Consider the following 19,888-nt stretch of genomic DNA (forward strand, 5'->3'; position numbering starts at 1 on the left):
AGACCACAACATAATAATTTTGGGTGACTTTAACACACCTCTTTCATCACTAGATAGATCTTACAAACAAAAGCTGAACAAAAAACTATAGAACTCAATAATACAATCAATAACTTAGACTTAACTGACATATGTAGAATGTTTCAACCTTCAATGAGAGAATACACTTTCTTTTCAGCAGCACATGTATCCTTCTCTAAAACAGACCATAAATTTTACAACTTAGCAAATATAAAAATATAAAAAGAGATACTACCATGCATTCTATCAGATCATAATGGAATAAAATTAGAAATCAATGATAAAATGAGAAATAAGAACTACTCCATCACCTGGAGACTAAATAATATGCTACTGAATGAACAATGGGTTGCAGAAAACATAAAGGAGGAGATTAAAAATTTTTAGAGGTGAATGAGAACACAGATACAACATATTGAAATCTCTGGAACACTATGAATGCAATTCTAAGAGGAAAGTTCATTGCATGGAGTTTATTCCTTAAAAGAAGAAAAAGCCAACAAATAAATGACTTAACATTACATCTCAAAGCCCTAGAAAAAAAAAAGAACAAATCAACACCAAAAGCAGTAGAAGACAGGAAATAATTAAAATCAGAGCTGAAATCAATGAAATTGAAACAAAGAAACAATTGAAAAAATTGACAAAGCAAAGAGTTGGTTCTTTGAAAAAAAAATAAATAAAATTGACAGACCCTTAGCTACACTAATGAAGAGAAGGAGAGAAAAAACTCATATAACATGATAAAAAAGGTACTATCACAACAGACACAATAAAAATACAGAGGATAATTAGAAATTATTTTTAAAACTTATACTCCAATAAAATAGAAGATATTGAAGGCACCAACAAATGTCTTAAGTCATACTATTTGCTCAGATTGAATCAGGAAGATACACACAATTTAAACAGACCAATATCAAGTGATGAAATAGAAGATGCCATCAGAAGCCTACCAACCAAGAAAAGCCTAAGACTGGATGGATACACAGTCAAGTTCTACAAGACCTTTAAAGGAGAACTAATACCAAATACTCTAAAATTTATTTCAGGAAATAGAAAAAGAGGCAGCACTTCCAAACTTATTCTATGAGGCCAGTATCACCCTGATCCACAAACCAGGCAAAGACATATAAAAAAAAACCACTTCAGACCAATATCTCTAATGAACATAGATGCAAAAATTCTCAATAAAATTCTGGCAAATCAAATACAAAAACATATTGAAAAGATCATGCAACACGATCAAGTGGGATTCATCCCAGGGATGCCAGGTTGATTCAACATATGGAAATCAATAAATGTAATTCATCACATCAATACATTTAAAGATAAGAATTATATGATCATCTCAATAGACGCAGAAAAAACATTTGAAAAAATACAGCACTCTTTCATGTTCAAAACACTAGAAAAACTAGAAATAACAGGAACATACCACAACATCATAAAAGCTATCTATGCTAAGCCTCAGGCCAACATCATTCTAAAGTTCATTGAGAAAAACTGAAGGCATTTTCTCTAAAAACTGGAACAAGACAGGGATGCCCTCTTTCACCACTTCTATTTAACATAGTTCTTGAAACACTGGCCAGAGCAATTAGACAGATGAAAGAAATTAAAGGGATACACATATGAAAAAAAAACAACCCCAAGTTGGCACTATTTGCTGATGATATGATTCTATACCTAGGAGACCCTAAAAGTTCCACAGAAAACTGTTAGAACTAGTAAATGAATTCAGCAAAGTAGCAGGATATAAAGTCACAACTCATAAATCAAAGGCATTTCTGTATATGAGTGACAAATCCTCTGAAAGGGAAATGAAAAAAAACTACCTGATTTACAATAGCCTCAAAAACAAACAAACAACAACAACAACAACAAAAAGCCAAAAAACTTGGAAATCAACTTAATGAAAGAGGGTAAAGAAATTTTTATTTTTATTGTTTTTACACAATAAAACTACAGAATCCTAAAAAGGAAATCAAAAAAGACTTTAGAAAATGGAAAGATCTACCTTGCTCTTGGATAGGCAGAATTAATATTGTCAGAATGATCATAATTCTAAAAGTACTATACAGATTTAATACAATTCTGATCAAAATCCCAATGACATGCTTCACAGAAATAGAAAAAGCAGTCATGAAACTCATCTGGAAAAATAAGAGACTCCAGAATAGCTAAAGCAATCTCAGCAGGAAGAGTGAAGCAGGTGGCATCACTAAACCAGACCTTAAATTATACTACAGAGCAATAGTAACAAAAACAATAGTAACAAAAATGGTATTGGCACCAGAACAGACTGGTAGACCAATGGTACAGATAGAGGACACAAATACTAATCCACAAAATTACAAGTATCTTATATTAGACAAAGGTTCCAAAAAATGCATTGGAGGAAAGATAGCCTCTTCAACAAATGGTGATGGGAAAACTGAAAATCCATATGCAACAAAATGAAATTAAACCCCTGTCTCTCATCATGCATAAAACTCAACTCAAAATGGATCAAGGATTTAGGAATAAAACCCGAGACCCTGCATCTATTAATCTCCATCATGTGGGATTAGGCCACAACTTCCTTTATAAGACTCCTTTGGCACAAGAATTAAAATCAAGAATCAATAAGTGGGATGGACTCAAACTAAGAAGTTTCTTCTCAGCAAAAGAAACAATCTTTGAGGTGAACAGAGAGCCTACATCTTGGGAGCAAATCTCTATCCTTCACACATCAGATAGAACACTAATCTCTGGGGTATATAAAAAACTCAGAAAGAAAAAACAAAAAACAACAAACAAACAACAACAACAACAAAACCCCCCACAAATACCCCAATCAATAAATGGACCAAGGACCTCTACAGAAACCTCCCAGAAGATGATATACAATCAGTCAACAAATATATGAAAAAATGTTCATCATCGCTAGTAATTTGAGAAATGCAAATCAAAACTGCTCTAAGATTTCATCTCACTCCAGTCAGAAGGGCAGCTATTATGAAGAGAGACAACAATAAGTGTTGGCGAGGATGTGGGGAAAAAGATACACTCATAGACTGCTGGTGGGACTGCAAATTGGTGCAGCCAATATAAAAAGCAGTATAGAGATTTCTTGGAAAATTGGGAATAAAACTACCATTTGACTCAGTTATCCCTCTCCTTGGTCTATACCCAAAGGACTTAAAATAGCATACTACATAACACAGCCATATCAATGGTTATAGCAGCACAATTCACAATAGCTAAGTTGTGGAACCAATCTAGATGCCCTTCCATAGATGAATGGATAAAAATAATGTGACATATATACACAATAGAATATTATTCAGCAATAAAAGAGAATAAAACCATGGTATTTGCAGGTAAATGGATGGAGTTAGAGAAGATAATGCTAAGTGATGCTAGCCAATCCCCCCAAAAAACCAAAGCCAAATGTTTTCTCTGATAGAAGGAGGCTGATTCATAGTGGGATAGGAAGAGGGATCATGGGGGGAATAGACAAATTCTAGACAGGGCAGAGTTGTGGGAAGGGAAGGGAGGGGGCATGACATTAGCAATGATGGTGGAATATGATGGACATTATTATCTGAAGCATAGGTATGAAGACACGAATTGGTGTGAATACACTTTGTATACAACCAGAGATATGAAAAATTGTGCTGTATATGTGTAATAAGAATTATAATGCATTCCACTGTCATATATAAATAAAAATTAATAAAAATGAAAAAATTAATTTACCTCTTTTATTACTTCATATTACTAATGATTTAATTCTTAAACATTCTTTTTTCTAATCCAATAAACTTATCAATAATCAGCTAGTATATAATCAATAGTAATGAGTGCAACTCACACTAAAACATGTAATAGTGATTCATAATATTAAAGAATACACCTCTTGAACTCTGAAAATAAACTCACTCATTTGTTGACTCAACAAATTTACTTGGGCTATTATCCCACTCATTTCCACTAAGCCCTCAATTCTTAATAAATCTAGATACAGCTATGCCACCATGAGTGGAAGCAGTGATTACTGGCTTCTGAAACAAAACAAAAGCATTACCAGTCTACTTTCTACCACAAGAAGCATCTGTCCCACTTATTCCTATGCTAGTGATTTTGAACCCCATTAGCCTATTTATCCAACTCACATCCCTAGCTGTATGATAAACGGCCATCATTACAACTGTCCATCCACATATACACTTGGTTAGAGGAGACACTTTAGTGCTAACATCCATTAGACCTACACTGACCTTAATAACATTTGCTGTTCTTACCTCATTATTCTTGAATTTGCTATAGTTCTGATTCAAGCTTACATCTTCACACTCTTGGTTAGCCTTTATCAACATGGCTACTTGCTGACCCAGCAGATACACACCTACCTAGTTAATCCCATTTCTGTCCCCCTAGAGGAGCATTATCAGTCCTGCTCATGTCATTCAGGTTAGTAATGTAATTTTATTTTAACATCAATATTTTATTATCTCTGGGCTTATGAACTAATACATGAACAATATACCAATAAGGAAGAGACCCTGAGAAAGCACATTTCATGGTCACTACACATTAATTGTCCTAAAAGTCCTATTATATGAAACATCTCTTTGTTATATTAGAAAATTTCTTCTTTGTAGTCTTCTGAGCATCACTCTAGTCCCAGAATTAGGATGCAGAATTACCTGTTGACCACCAACAAGTATTCTTCACTTATCCTCCAGAGGTTCCACTACTACTCAAAACGTCAGTGCTACTGGCCTTAGGGTGTCAATCACCTGAGCCTATGGTAGCCTCCCAGAAGGTAACTGGTTAAAACTGGTTAAACCCATACTTTAACCCCCTCTTATCATAACTTCAATAGTCATTTATTTTGTTTTATTTTTCTATAAGCCTCAGACTATTTTGAAACATCCTTGTTATCATTTCTGATGCAGTATATTGCTTAATGTATTTAGCACAACAGGTTTCCTATCTTCTGCTTCTTTTGTCAATTAAAATTTCACTTTACGTCTAAATTACTATTTTGGATTTGGAGCCACTGCCTGAAATTGACATTTTGTAGAGGTTATTTAATATTTTTGTTTGTTTTTTATCAGTGAGGATTCTGTTCTTTTAGTATTACGGGTGTGTGCCACCGCACCTAGAACACACCTGGAAATCTTAATTACTTACTTTAGATTATCTACCACTGTTATGATTTGGACCTTAAATGTCCCCCAGAGGCTCAGTGTTGAAGGCTTAGTCCCCAATGCATCAATGTTCAGAGGTGGGGTTTGGGGAAGTGACTGGATCATAGAGTCCTGACTTTATCAGCAGATAAATCCATTGATAGCTGAGTGGACTTTTGGGAGGTGGTGAAAACTGTAGGTGTGGGGCATGGTTGGAGGAAGTACGTCCCTGGGGGCATGCCTGGAAGGGTATTTCTTGTCTCTGATCCATGTTCCATGCTCTCTCATTCTCTGCTTCCTGTCGGCCATGAGCTGAGCTGAGCAGCTCTCCACCACCTTACCCTTCTGTTCTTTTTTTATCTGACCTAAAGCAACGAAGTTGTTGGGCCATGAACTCCAAGTCTTCTATTTTCTAGGTTTTTTTTTTATTAGGTATTTGCCACAGCAACAAAGAGCTGACATAACCATTATAACAATCTTTCAGCCTGTGAGGATGGTATAGGCCTGGTGTTACTAGTAATGGTATCTAATATTTATGATCTTGGCTATGTGTCAGACTTAAATCTCCAATGTTAAAATTTGCTGTATTCATAGTTATACTCACATCATTAACACAATACTCTAAAAATTCCATAATCTGAATTTACACAACTCTCCACAGCTTATTGATTAGTTCAATCAATTTATTTCTCTAAAACAAATTAAAAATAGGCCAAACTTTTCATTAAGTTTTCTTAATCAATTAACCCCTCTTTTAACTTTAGCTATCTGACTAATTGTCCTTAATCATTCCAAAGAATCAATCATCTAAAAAAAATGCAGATTTCAGTATTCATTTAAAAAAAATTTTGATAAGTGCATTATATTTTACTCTTTAATATTTACACTACTGCTTTAGAAAGTATTTTTCCCAAGTCAAAAATAGAATGCTAATTACATATATATACATATAGTTTATTTTCCCAGAGAGTAAAAATCCAAGTATAACTTCTAGAATAATAAGTTTTTTGTTTTGATGATAACTTCAGTCTTAGTCATCTCATTTATTAACTCCAGCTTACATATTTAAATAAAAGAAATGTTATTAGACAACGATTACAATTTATAATTGTAAAGTGCTTTGAGTAAATAGTACCTCCAGAGTGATTGTGTCCCTTCTGTCACCAACTAATAAAGGAGCAGTGAATGTTCATCTCATTTTATTAGTAGACCATACACTGCTGCAAATGCTAAGTCTCTTTTCCATCTCCTGCTTATTTTGTGTGGATGCATGGGTTGGTTAGAACCACTCACAATCTAATTATTAATCAACAGTGAGATGAGTTTGGTTTGGATTTTCAGTGAAGATTGAAGGTGTCTATCTGAATCACTCGATCTGACTTTTCCTGTGTAGCAAGAACATATGTGTGTGTGGATGTGGGTGTGGGAAGGCAGTGCTGGGGATCAACACCAGGTATTATCCATGCTAGGCATACTCTACCACTGAACTACATCTCCAGCCCTAGAGCTACATCCCTATCCCAAGCATCACAGCCCCAGACCTAGAGCTACATCCTTAGCTCCTAAGAACTCTGAGCTGCTTCCTCAAAAGTAGCTGTGATGGTGGTTGCATCTTTTGCCTGTGTCTCAAAGTCAAAAGTTGTGGTTGCCCCTGTCCTAGATTGGGACTTCTTCTGCAGATGCTTGCTGTTTGCTTATGTTAGTCTTGTTGCTCCAAGTCATGAAAGGGTAGTTTTGTGCCCTTTTTTGTTTTTTTTGTTATTGGAGATTGAACCCAGGGGTGCTCTACCACTGAGCTGCATCCCCATTGCTTTTTTAGTGCTGAGGCTGGCCTTGATCTTGTGATCCTCCTAAGTGGCTGGTAGTGTTTTTTCACATTTGCATAATTTATTTTTATTTTTTCACCTCTGTTACATAAGTTCTGGAAGCTCTGTGAATCACTGACACTAAAAATAAGAATACAACAATCAGAACCTCTGTAAATCAAATAGCATCCCCAGGCTTTGGAATTATGCTTGAACTTTGTGTCCCAAATTTGCATGGTAACAAAATGACCATCCACCTCCAAATCTTTATTTAAAAGATCCACACCTATCATAGAGAAGAACTGGGCATCAAACTTATTAATTACATATTGGTTCATAAAAGAACCCTTCCCAACTCCACCATCTGCAAAGCTGATTAAGAAATGATGTTTTTTCTTGCTATTATTAATCTTAAGAATTCAGGCATCATTATCTCCTTGAGTTTTTGGGAAGATGCTCCCAGATAATGCAGAGAAAAGTATTTCATCACCATGCCAAGCTCATTAGAGGAGTGGAGGAAGCTTCTTGAGATTGCATGGAGGATCCCCTGGAGCTCCAGGACACCACTTGAGTATCCTACAAGTACTGAAAGAGTGCAGGGCCTGCAGAGGTAGGAGGTCAGGCAGTGGACCTGCACTACAAAGGCTCAGGTTCAGCTCAGAGGAAGGAGGTGGTAGTGGGTGAGGGAGGAGGGGCTGCTGCAAAAATTTTTGATCATGACATTTACTGCTACAGAATTCTCTCTCTCTCTCTCTCTCTCTCTCTCTCTCTCTCTCTCTCTCTTTCTCTCTCTTAATTTTTGTTTTTGGGTACAAAGGATTGAACTCAGGGGCATTCGACCACTGAGCCACATCCCTAGTAAAAGGAAAGTGACCACAAAACTCGGAGCGACCAAGAGATCTTTATTGCAGCAGTGAGAAAGAGGAGGAGGAGGAGGAGGAGGAGGAGGAGGAGGAGGAGGAGGAGGAGGAGGAGGAGGAGGAGGAGGAGGAGAGAGAAAAAAATTAGAAAGAGAAAGCAAGAGAGAGCAAGAGCAAGACAGAGGGGCCCGGCAGGAGGGAGTTTTTATAGCCCAAATCTAATGGGGTCTCTAGGTCTGCAAGCTGCCTTATTGGTGTATAGTGATTGGATCATAAAGTAGTTGCTAAGGGTGTCATTTTCTGCCTTCAGGCAGATGGGGCAGGGGTCAGATGTGGGTTTCTGTTGTACCGTTGTACCAGATGGGTGGGGATCGAGTGTTCAGCCTTGAGTGGGGTTGAGTGTTCAGACTTGACGCAAACAGGTGATAAAGGACCAGACAGAGGGGGTTTGAGTGCCCGGGTTATCCTGCAGCTAACATTTGTTTAGCCTGCTCTGCAGACAACTTAGTTCAGACTGCCCTGCACCTAACACCTAGCCCTATTTTGTATTTTATTAGAGACAGGGTCTCACTGAGTTTCTTAGCATCTCGCTAAATTGCTGAGGCTGGCTTTGAACTCGAGATCTTCCTGCCTCCACCTCCCAAGGCAATACTAATCCCAAACTATTACTCATTGTGCAATCATTAGGACAATTAAGTGCAGGAATTTATTTCCTGTTTTACAAAGTGATTAGCTTTTCTCTTATAGCATTAATTTATAATCCTAAGTTCTGTAGGCTCATTAATTTTTAATAAACCCTTTGTCGCAGGACTCAATGGGTCTTCCTCTTGGTGAGAATCAAACCAGAATAGAATACCAAGAATAGGTGTCAAACAGAGAGAAGTTCATTTGCAGCAAGTAAGGAGACCCCGGGGAATCACTTCCAAAGCTGTGACTCATGGAAGTTGAAACTTATTTGGAAGAGGGTTCAGATTCAGGAGGAGCAAAGGCTTCATCACATGCATGGGTGGGGATGATCCTGCTCAGGCAATGCTCCTTCTCAATTCCCATATTATGGAAATGAGGTTTTAGTTTTTCCCTGGGTGGAGATTTTAGTATTATAATGAAGTAAATTCACCTGTTAGTCAATACACATACTATTTAGGGTAGCTTGTGGAACATTACTTTTGAAAAACAAATTTAAGATTCTTTTTAGAAAAACAATTTTATCTGGGGGTTCAGGTTGCTGCTTGGAAGATACCCTTGCATTCTGATTTCTTGGGCTATTCCTGTGCTAACACTGCTGAGTTCAAACACTACCAAAGTCCTGATCTAATGCTTTCCTATGATAGCATGCATAATAGCATTTATAGTAAAAATAGCCCTTTACAGCTTCTACCTTTGATTACCAAAATCACATGTAGAAGCCCCAATCACTCCATCTGTAGTTCTTGCAGCTGTATAACTAAAATTAGGAGGCTATGTTATAATATGAATTACTGTAATTTTAAACCCACTAATGGAATATATAGCCTATTTACTACTTATGTTGTCCCTATGAAGAATAATGCTAATAGCTGTATTAGTTTGTTTATGCCAGACAGACTTAAAATGACTCATCACATCCTCATCCATAAATCATATAGCATTAGCAGTTGTAGCTATTTATATATAAATGACATGCAGTTTTACAGGAGCCACAGCCCTAATTGCTCATGGACTCATATCCTCAGTATAATTTTGCCTTATAAACTGGAACCATAAGAGAATTCCTAGTTGAATTATAATATTAGCTTGTGGACCACAGGCATTACTTGCTATACTAACAGCTTGATGAGTACTAGCAAGCCTAACCAATCTACCTTACTACCAGCTGTTAACTTTATTGGAGGACTGCTTGTAGTTATAGCGTCATTTTCATAATCTAATGTACTATTATCCTAATATAAATTAATATACTAATTACTTACTATACTCCCTTAGCACATCAATCACAACATAACAAGGAAAATTCATATAGCGCTTTATCAGGATGAACATCAGATAGTCTCATAGTTACACATATGCTACTTGTATTATTCCTATTACCTATCCTCCAAATTATTCTAGGACCCATATACTAAATGTAGTTTAAATTGTTAGGGTCTGTAAACAAGTTAAGATTGCGCCTGGCATTTTGCCAGAAGGAGTGGTTTGTGAAGTAACACCAGTGAGCCATTAAGTGTGGAGATTCCTTATTGGTTGACTGCTGTATCTAGTTTATGTTAATTAAGATAAGCTGCGTGTAATGTATATATACCCCTCTTGACCTATAATAAATGGCTCCCACTCCTGCTGTATCAATGTATACAAGTTGTTCGTCACCCCCCCGGTTATTTTGCTGCAGCCGGACTGCAGCATTAAATAAAGAATTAGATTATGAATCTAATAATAGAAGCTTAAAATTCCTTATTTATCAAGAAAATATACAAGAGCTTCTGACACATGCCTCCATGTATTCCAATAAGACTTTCTAAACTTCACAGTATAGAAGAATCTATTGACCTTAGGAGCTAAAGACTTGATGCAACTCCAAATACAAGTAATATGTTTACACGCTCTCTCAATCCTAAGCTTATTTACCATTTAAATTTTCTGAATTGTTTAAACTATTGCCAGAATTTATTAAAATACCACCTCCTCACACTGCATAAAGACATCTATTTCACATGCTTTTATCACCATCTTAATTTCAACTCTAATGCCCCTAGTAATAGTGATGCTTTTACAATAATAAAATATAAATTTCAGCTATCAAATTCATGTAAGATTTTAAAATAACAAATCCTAATGTGCATGATAACTGGTTAAAGGTAATTTCATAGACATATCATGAACAATTATCTTTTCTGTCTCTTACATTATTGATGTTTCTTGGATAAACAGAAAAAGGTTAAAATAGACAAAATAATCTTTTTGTGTATTATTTTTAAACTCATACCTAAAATCACAAGAGTTGTACATATTAATGAGTTACTATACAACTTTTACATGGTATACATGTTTTACAATACTAGCATTTCTTTTTATGCTTAAAATATTTGCCTATTATGTTTTACTCAATTTTTTTTTTTAAAAAACTGCGCTCTGTGTTTTCTTAGGCTGTACTTTCAGTGTGTTTATTTTTCTTTGAGCTATTTCCAATTTGATCTTCATTTTTGTGATACTTTTTCTCTTCTTATACTTCCCTGATGAGCTAATATAGCTTATTTTTCACCTTGTATTGTTATTTTTTCATGTTTTCTCAGAACTCTGATTTGTGTTTTTGTCTTAAAGAGGTACTTGGTTTATTATTCATTTCAAATTTAGGACACTGTATTTGGTTAATTTTTATTTGGACCATGTTATCATTTTTTTCTGATTGTTAGTCTACATTTCTATTTATTTTCCTTCTCTCTCTCTCTCTTTACAAATAGTTATGTATATTTTTTAAAATATTTATTCTTGAATATAGTGAATAATATATAATCTATAGGAGAGTTTGATGAAAAGTATCCATATAGTGTTATGATCCTGAATAACAAGAATTCTACTTAGAACATGAATTATTTAGCTTTTCCTCATCTATAGTCAATTAAAAATGACACTATAGGCTGTTTTTAATTTTCATGCATGTCTCCTACTTAGGCAGCTGTCTAAATATAGCTAGTCTATGTGATTCTTAAATTAATTGCACTCCTTCAGGTAGTTTGGATATGATGCCAAGTAGATTCCAAGGAGACTGGAAATGAAATGAAATGGATTATGTGTCACTAAACTTGTTGCAACTATATTCTATCTATCATTATCTATCTATCTATCTATCAATCAATCATCAATCTATATTTTAACATGTTGATGGTGCCCCATACTTTTTTTGAGCTCTTCAGCTATAAATATGTTCTTTCCATGCATTTCCTGGTTGAGTTGTTCACAAAGGTTTATAAAACTTTTTGTTTTATGAATTGAAAGTTCAGAATTCTCAACTTTCATCAAAGACTGATTTACATTTATGTTTCTCATTTCATATAGAAGTGGCAATACTTAATTTATTCTACTGTGAATCATCTTTCTCTATCCCAATCTACTAAGGTTCTCAGTGAAACAAAGGGTCTTAATTTTACTAGGGTTCTACCCAGGTGAATAGTAGTTGTGTTTTTAAGTAGAATTTTTTTTTCTCATCTATAGATGCAAGCATCTATACTAATATCTATATGAATATTTATTTAGAAAAAATCCTAATATACAGATTGTGATAATGTGTTCAGGATGGGAAAAGATGAACTCAAAATTTGGAGGGTGTTCTAGATTTAAAGAATATGCTGAGCATCCATCAGATGGGGAGAAGTAATGAAAATCAGGAATGAAACAGAAATCCAGAGAAAGACCACCTGGAAATGAATTGGTAACTGTTGTGGTAGGAGAGGTGAGGTCAAGAAAAACTGTCTAACTTTGAACTTGCATTTCAAGGCACGTGGGAAAATTGTGCATGGGTGTTCTGGTCTAATTTAAAGGACAGTGTGCTGGGGAAACAAGCATGCCATTTATATTCATTTTTCTATGCTTTATTTACCCTGCCAGGTGGAAAATCCAGTCTGGAAAACTCTCACTCACTTTTCAAGGTATAGTTCAAAGGTAATCACTTCTTTCTACCTCCCTAGACACTTACCCATCTTCCCATGTCACACTGGTTTCCTTTTATCTCTCTCTGGGCTCCCTCAAATGTGTGTCTACTCAAAGGTATGTCCATTATACTACTTACTGGATGTACTTAAACTTTTCCTGTTTGTATTAACTCCTTGAACATTAGGATTTAATGTTACACTTTTCAATTCCCAGCACATAGCTCAGTATACACTAAATTCTTAACAAAGTTTGTATATTTCATTAGCTCTTTGTGTTCTTATAACAACATCAAATGCCCTGACATGATGGATGCCTCAGAGAGCTTATGATGGCTAGTTCACAAGTCTTCAATACATCAGTTTTACTTTTTATATCGATATCTGAAATATCTATGTACATTTAGATATCTATGATTTACATATCCAGAAACAATTGATATAGTTACAAATACATTTATTACAAAAATGTTTCATTGCCAGTCCTTTTGATTTTTCTGTGAAAAATATCTAACTACAAGAAAGATTATGGGGAATAAAATAATAATTTGTGAAACTTCTATTGCTTGTCTTCAGTGAAATTTTTAGTTAGTCTGAACAATTATAGTTTTACTAAATCTGGAAGAATATAAACTTCATGCTATGAGTTAAACATACCAGTTGCAGAATGACTGAGAGTTACTTTGTACGGTTCTGGTAGTCTGTGATCTAAGCATACTGTGTAGGTCGATAAAAATATGACTTATTTTATTGTTTCTGTCAATCCTTAGGAGAAATCAAGGGACAAATTAAACAAAAAATTTATTTGAACTGATCAGAGTCACAACTTGAGAAATCACCATTCTAAGCAGTCTTGAATATGTTCTCTGGGCTTTTGCAGAGTTCAAACAAGTTTTATAGGCAAAACCCACAAGTGGCAAGGGCCATTACATTAGTTGTTTGTCAAGAGTTCAGACTGATGCAGGCAGCAAGCTGTTTTACAAGAAGGAACTGGATAATGTAAAGAATATTCATGAAGCAGTTTTCAGAAAGGGAGTGGGGGAAGGGACAAAAATAAAGAAATTCCTGGGAAGGGAAGAAGGTTAGGGACTAGTGAGTGATCCTGGTGGCTATCTGTATGATTGCCGTGTTCCACTCAAATAAAGACTAGAGATCTCAGCACAATAACTACAGATATGGTGAGTTTAGAACTGGGGTTTTCACTATATGTTAGGAAAGGGCTGTAAAAGCTACACAGGGTCAACAATTCTCTGAGGTAGAGATAGCTAGTCTAGTCTCCAATGATCTTTTGAGCTAAAATTTGGGGGCACCCCCATGTTCTTTGTACCTTGATTTTCATTTCTCCTAATAAATAAAATTTATGGAATGCTCACTATTGCTAGGTTCTGTGCCTAATCCTTTATATAAATTCTTGACATTGATTCTTCATTTTATTGACATAAAACTTCAGGAGATTAAATAACATGCTTCATTGTGCCTAGCAGGCAAGTAACAAAATTGACAGTGACCCAAAGCCCATATTCTTAGCCACCAGGCTATTCTACCTCCCTAAAGGATAATGGGAAATAGTTATGAATTTGACTCAGATTAAAAGAAAAGTTTGGTGATTTTTCTGATTCTGCTGAGACAAACTCAGAGCCAGGTCTGGAGACACTTTGAGGTTTCTTGGCAAATGATACATCTCTACAGAAATGTGCAATTACTATGCAGAGCATCGTGGTGTGAACTCATCTGACCTGTGAGCTTGAAAAGACAACTCCTGGGTAAGATGACTAAAAGTGTTTGTAAGTTGGAAGAAGCTTCATTGCTATGGCTTCCCATGCCCTTTCTTTCTGCCTCAATTAAAATTATGTTGAGAGGCTGGGGAGGGTGAAGAGGCGAAGGCTGTGTCATAGCAGCTTTGTTGCTGGGTAATCGGTGGGGTGTGTGTGTTGTGGAATCCCCTCATTTTAAAGAATGAAACACTGTTAGTCCCAAACTAAAAATATAGGCATTGCAAATATGTTCACCTTTGTAATAAGAAAATTAAAATTATTCTTAAAGACTAAGTACTTCTTAAACTTGGAAACACACAAAAATCTCCTAGCCAGAACCTAAAGATCTAATTTGAACACATGAATGAGACCTTTTGGATTTGCACACATTAAACCTGAAAAAAAAACCAAAAAATATTCAATAAAAATATTTTATTAAAAACAAAACAGGACATGGGGTATAATGAAAGCCTCTGTATATACTGCTTTGACATCTTTTTACTCTACAATTCACTTTATTCCTAAAGAGAAAAGAGAGAAGTTGGCAGAGGTGGAGGGAGCAGGACAGGGCTATTGCAGCACACCCTGTCTTCACATCGACACAATACCTAGGGTATGTGGTAAGCGGCTGAGAGGAAGATGGGTTTCCAACTCCCCAGTCATTGCTTACTGTGGAACACGGAATGAACAGCAACTTCTGTGCTGGCAGTGAAGTGGCCTCTTGACTTCAAAGAACGCCGATGAGATGAATAGGCTAGTAGGAAATCTTCCAAAATTAGACCAGAAGATATTCCAGGAATGTGGAATGATTACAGAGTATCAATTTGTACAGAGCTATCAAGCTTGATATCAGATCTTCTGTAATAATTGAATTTTGCTCTTGAATCTGTGATAATACAACTGGATTATTTTTCTAAGCTAGGAGCACCCATGGACTATAATGGGTGGTCCCTGTGCGTTGCACAAGGTGTGGAAGAAATCCATGCCGGCTTTTTAACCACCCTGAGCAGCTGTTATGAACAAGGTTCTTATGAGTCTGTGTATGTTATTTTCATTGTGTGTGTGTGTGTGTGTGTGTGTGTGTGTGTGTGTGTATTTATGGGAGACAGATCAGCGTACAGAATAGGATCATTTCAATTACTAGTTATTGAATGCATATTATGTACCCTTTGATACAAAGGAATATTTAATTCTTTTTTTTTTTTTTAAATTTTGTAATACTGGGAACTAAACCCAGGGATTCTCTACCACCATGTTACATTTACAGCTCTTTCAATTTTTTATTTTGAGGTAGTGTGTTACTAAGTTGCTGGGGCTGGACTCTATCTTGTGATTCTCCTGTTTCAGTCACCTAAGGAGATCTGATAGGATTACAACGGAGCACCACTGTGCCCTGCTGGGAAGAATTCATTCTTGAAAACACCTATGAAACTTGAAAGAGGCAATGTGGCAGAATGAAGTAAATTATGTTCAAATCTTGGTTTTAATAAAGTCTTGGTTTTAGTGTTTAGTGGTTGTTAGGTAAGTTTCTTTCTGTACCTCAGTTTCCTCATTTACAAAAAAAGGATAATCCCTTTGATCTGCTACAACTTTTGTTTGTGTAATTCTGTCTTGTTCATGACTGATAAATGAGAGGACACTGTCAGTATATTGCAGCAATTGTATTGGTTTTCTCTGCATGGTTCTGGTTTGCACGATCAGCAGCTGAAAACAAAATATAGGCTGGCCTTCTACCTTTACCTGTAGCAGATGGTTGGGGAATGCAGGACTGTGAATGATGCAGTCTGCCTGCTTGCCCAGTCTTCCATTTGGCTCAGTTTGACCACAGGATCTGGATGAAGCGATTGTTGGCATGGTTCTTCTGATTTCAGTACACATTGTCTTCATCCCTTATTAAACCGATTCAGTCAAGCAAAACACATTTTTAAAAGTCCTGTGTTTCCTATAACCTTTCCTTTACATGACTGAGAAGGATGCAAACTACACATTAGCTATCATTTCTGTAATTAATAGGTACTTATCATGCCATCATTAGTTTTTAAAAAATCAATGCTGTGGAGGTTACATATGTTTTAAATAATCTGCTTCTAGTTCTAACTTCACCACAAACCCTCTAGTTTTCATGCAAAAATTTGCAATGTGATGTTTTTCATGAATGAGCATACTTCATGATGGTAGAAAAACCTGAGCACATAACATATAAATATTAGAGAAACTGACACTTGATAATATTTGCAATCATCAAATATCTAAGTTCCCTGCTCCATGATGCTCTGAATCAGGACTACCTACGTGGTTGCCAAGGTTGAGGGGTTGCTGAAGTCCTGGGAGTGAGGGTGTACACCAAAGACACTGCGTATTTGTGCATGTATTATCAATTCTTGGTCAATGACAGTAAGTTCCTTACTTGAACAAAATCAGAATCTTGTGGTGATAGTAAACTTTCCTGAAGAAGCAGTATCCTTTCTGGCTAGGACAGATGTGCTGTTTAGACTAATAAAATACCTATTCTGAATAGTCTTTTAAGTTCAAATAAAGCTCTACTTATAGCCAGATTCCAAATTATAGGGGTATAATGTTTTTGTTTGTTTTTATGGTACTATAGTTTGAACCCAGGAGTGCTTTCCCACTCCTCCCCCCACAACACTTTTTATTTTAAATTTTGAGATAGAGACTGGCTAAATTGCTGCAACTGGTTTCAAATTGCAATCCTCCTGCCTCAGCCTCCCCAATTGCTGGGATTACAGGCATGCACTGCTGCACCCAACTTATTTATTTGTATTTATTTATTTAATTATAATTTATTTATTTATACACTGTGTAGTCAGTGGCTGACTCATGCATAGTATGACATTTTAAGGTAGAGACAAGCTCTGGCATTGTGGCAGTGGAGGCTCCAGTGATTTTAGTTTGCACAAATGACTTCTGCAACAAGGACTTGATGCCAATTTGTTAGTTTATCTTTCAGACTCTTTCTTCCTTTCATTTTCTCCTTGAGATTTGTATCAGGCTCTGATTGAATCTGGTCTTGGATCCAGCTCCAACAGTTCACATTCACACATCTTTGTTATGATGATGTGCTCAGCACTGAACTTGGAATGCAGCACTTCTCTTTCATTAAGAGCTGATGAACACTTCGTGTATGCCAGACACTGGTCTAGGTCCTGGAGAAGCAGAAGTGAGAGGACAAATTCCCTGCTTTCAAGGCTCTTAACTATACACAAACCACAAGGAGGTAGAAATGAAATGGGAGAAAAGTCAGGAAGCTGTTGAAGAAAGAGTTCCTTAGGGAGATGAGCTGGTGGTGGCCTCAGAGAGGGTGATTGCAGCAGTAAGACAGTGAAACTCAGAAAATACTTTTTAAAAAATTATATATGACAGCAGAATGCATAACAATTCTTATTACACATAGGCAGAGCTCACCAAAACTGCAGATAGATTAACATGGGGGAGGGGCAGTGAAATAAATGGAAGCATCAGGGACAATTCCTAGATCTTAGGCATGAAGTAAGACATGACCTGAAATTGGAGGTGTATCAGCACCCAGGACATTTTTCTTTCTTTTCCATGTCTTCCTCCTTTTTGCACCCTCCCCTGGACCTCAGATCATCAGTGACCCATTGCTTCCTCTGGATGTCCATGGCAAAGACCTGTGATGCTCTGTCCACAACCCTTTTCCCCACAAAGCCTTCTGGCTCTTAAATGATTTCTTCTTTTTTGGGACTAACCTCCAGTTGAGACACAAATTTCCACAGTTTCAATTCAGTAGTAACTCAGATGCCAGCTGTTTCCTCATTGCTTTCTGTGAATTTCCCCCAAAGAATTTGCTTCTTAAAAAAATCACTAATCGCTCCCGAAAGGTAGGCAGACCAGCGACCGATCAGCGGAACGGGCCCAAAGGTCCGCCGGCATGGTAGTCACGTCACCCCAATTGGAGTAGGGGCAGAGCAGAGCCGCCGCCCGTGCCTGCAAGGTAGGCAGACCTGTGACCCACCGGCGGAACAGGCCAAGCGGCCTGCTGGCGTGGTAGACACGTCACCCTAATTGGACTAGGGGCAGAACAGAGCCGCCTCCCGTGCCCAGAACAGGCCTAGCGACCCGCTGGCGTGGTAGACACGTCACCCCAATTGGAGGAGGAGCACAGCTGCCGCCCGCCCCTGCAAGGGAGACTTTTCAACTATACAAGAGCAATATAAATCTATAGGGGGAAAATTCAATAACACAACAGTTTCACCAAGCAGAAAGAAACACGAGCAGTATGAAAAGACAAGGAAAGAAAGGACCACAAGCAATGCAGGTCAACTCAACTTTAGAAGAGGTAATATCTGCAGCAGATGGAATGTCAGATAAAGAATTCAGGATATACATGCTTCAGATGATCTGGAGTCTCAAGGAAGATATTAGACAGCAAAATCAAACAATGAAAGATCACTTTGACAATGAATTACATAAACAAATCCAAGAAGCAAAAGATCAACTATACAGGAAGATAGAGGTTATAAAAAACAAAGAAACAGAAATCCTAGAAATGCAGGAAACAATAAACTAACTTAAAAACTCAATTGAGAATACTACCAGCAGAGTAGAACACTTAGAAGATAGAACATCAGACAATGAAGACAAAGTATTTCAACTTGAAAAGAACATAGACAGCTCAGCAAGACTGTTAAGAAACCATGAGCAGAACATCCAAGAAATATGGGATAATATAAAGAGACCAAACTTAAGAGTCATTGGGATACAGGAAGGTATAGAGGTCCAAACCAAAGGAATGAGCAATCTATTCAATGAAATAATACGAGAAAACTTCCCAGACTTGAAGAATGAGACAGAATCCCAAATCCTAGAAGCCTACAGGATGCCGAATGTGCAAAATCATAAGAGATCCACACCTAGACACATTAAAATGAAGATGCCCAACATACAGAATAAGGAGAGAATTTTAAAAGCTACAAGAGAAAGGTAGCAGATTACATTTAGGGGTAAACCAATCAGGATAACAGCTGATCTTTCAACACAGACTCTGAAAGCTAGAAAATCCTGCAATAACATATTTCAAACACTGAAAGAAAATGGGTTCCAATCAAGAATTGTGTATCCAGTGAAATTAAGCTTCAGGATAGAAGATAAAATTAAAACCTTCCATGACAAACAAAAGTTAAAAGAATTTGCAGCTAAAAAACCATCTCTTCAAAACATCCTCGGCAAAACATTACAGGAAGAGGAAATGGAAAATAACAATGAAAACCAACAGTGGGAGGTAGTAGAGTAAAGGGGGGGGGGAAATAATCAAACAGGAAAACAAACCATGTATAGTAACACAAATAAACAAATACGGCTGGAAGAACAACCCATATCTCAATAATAACCCTAAATGTTAATGGCTTAAACTCACCAATTAAGAGACACAGGCTAGTAGAATGGATCACAAAACAAGACCCAACAATATGCTGCCTACAGGAGACGCATTTGATAGGAAAAGACATACATATTGAAGGTGAAAGGTTGGACTTCGGAAATAAGCAGGAGTGTCCATACTCATATCAAATAAAATAGATTTCAAGCCAAAGTTAATCAAAAGGGATAAAGAGGGATACTACATACTGCTCAAGGGAACCATACACCAACAAGACATAACAATCATAAATA

General features: G+C 36.6%; 1 pseudogene; it reads right to left on the reverse strand.

Moving 5' to 3' along the window:
* Positions 1–6,508: 6,508 nt before the first annotated feature.
* On the reverse strand, positions 6,509–18,151 carry LOC110598721 (ras-related protein Rab-9A-like; annotated as a pseudogene).
* Positions 18,152–19,888: the final 1,737 nt, after the last annotated feature.

The sequence above is a fragment of the Ictidomys tridecemlineatus genome, chromosome 9 (assembly GCF_052094955.1).
Source record: "Ictidomys tridecemlineatus isolate mIctTri1 chromosome 9, mIctTri1.hap1, whole genome shotgun sequence".
Taxonomy (NCBI): domain Eukaryota; kingdom Metazoa; phylum Chordata; class Mammalia; order Rodentia; family Sciuridae; genus Ictidomys; species Ictidomys tridecemlineatus.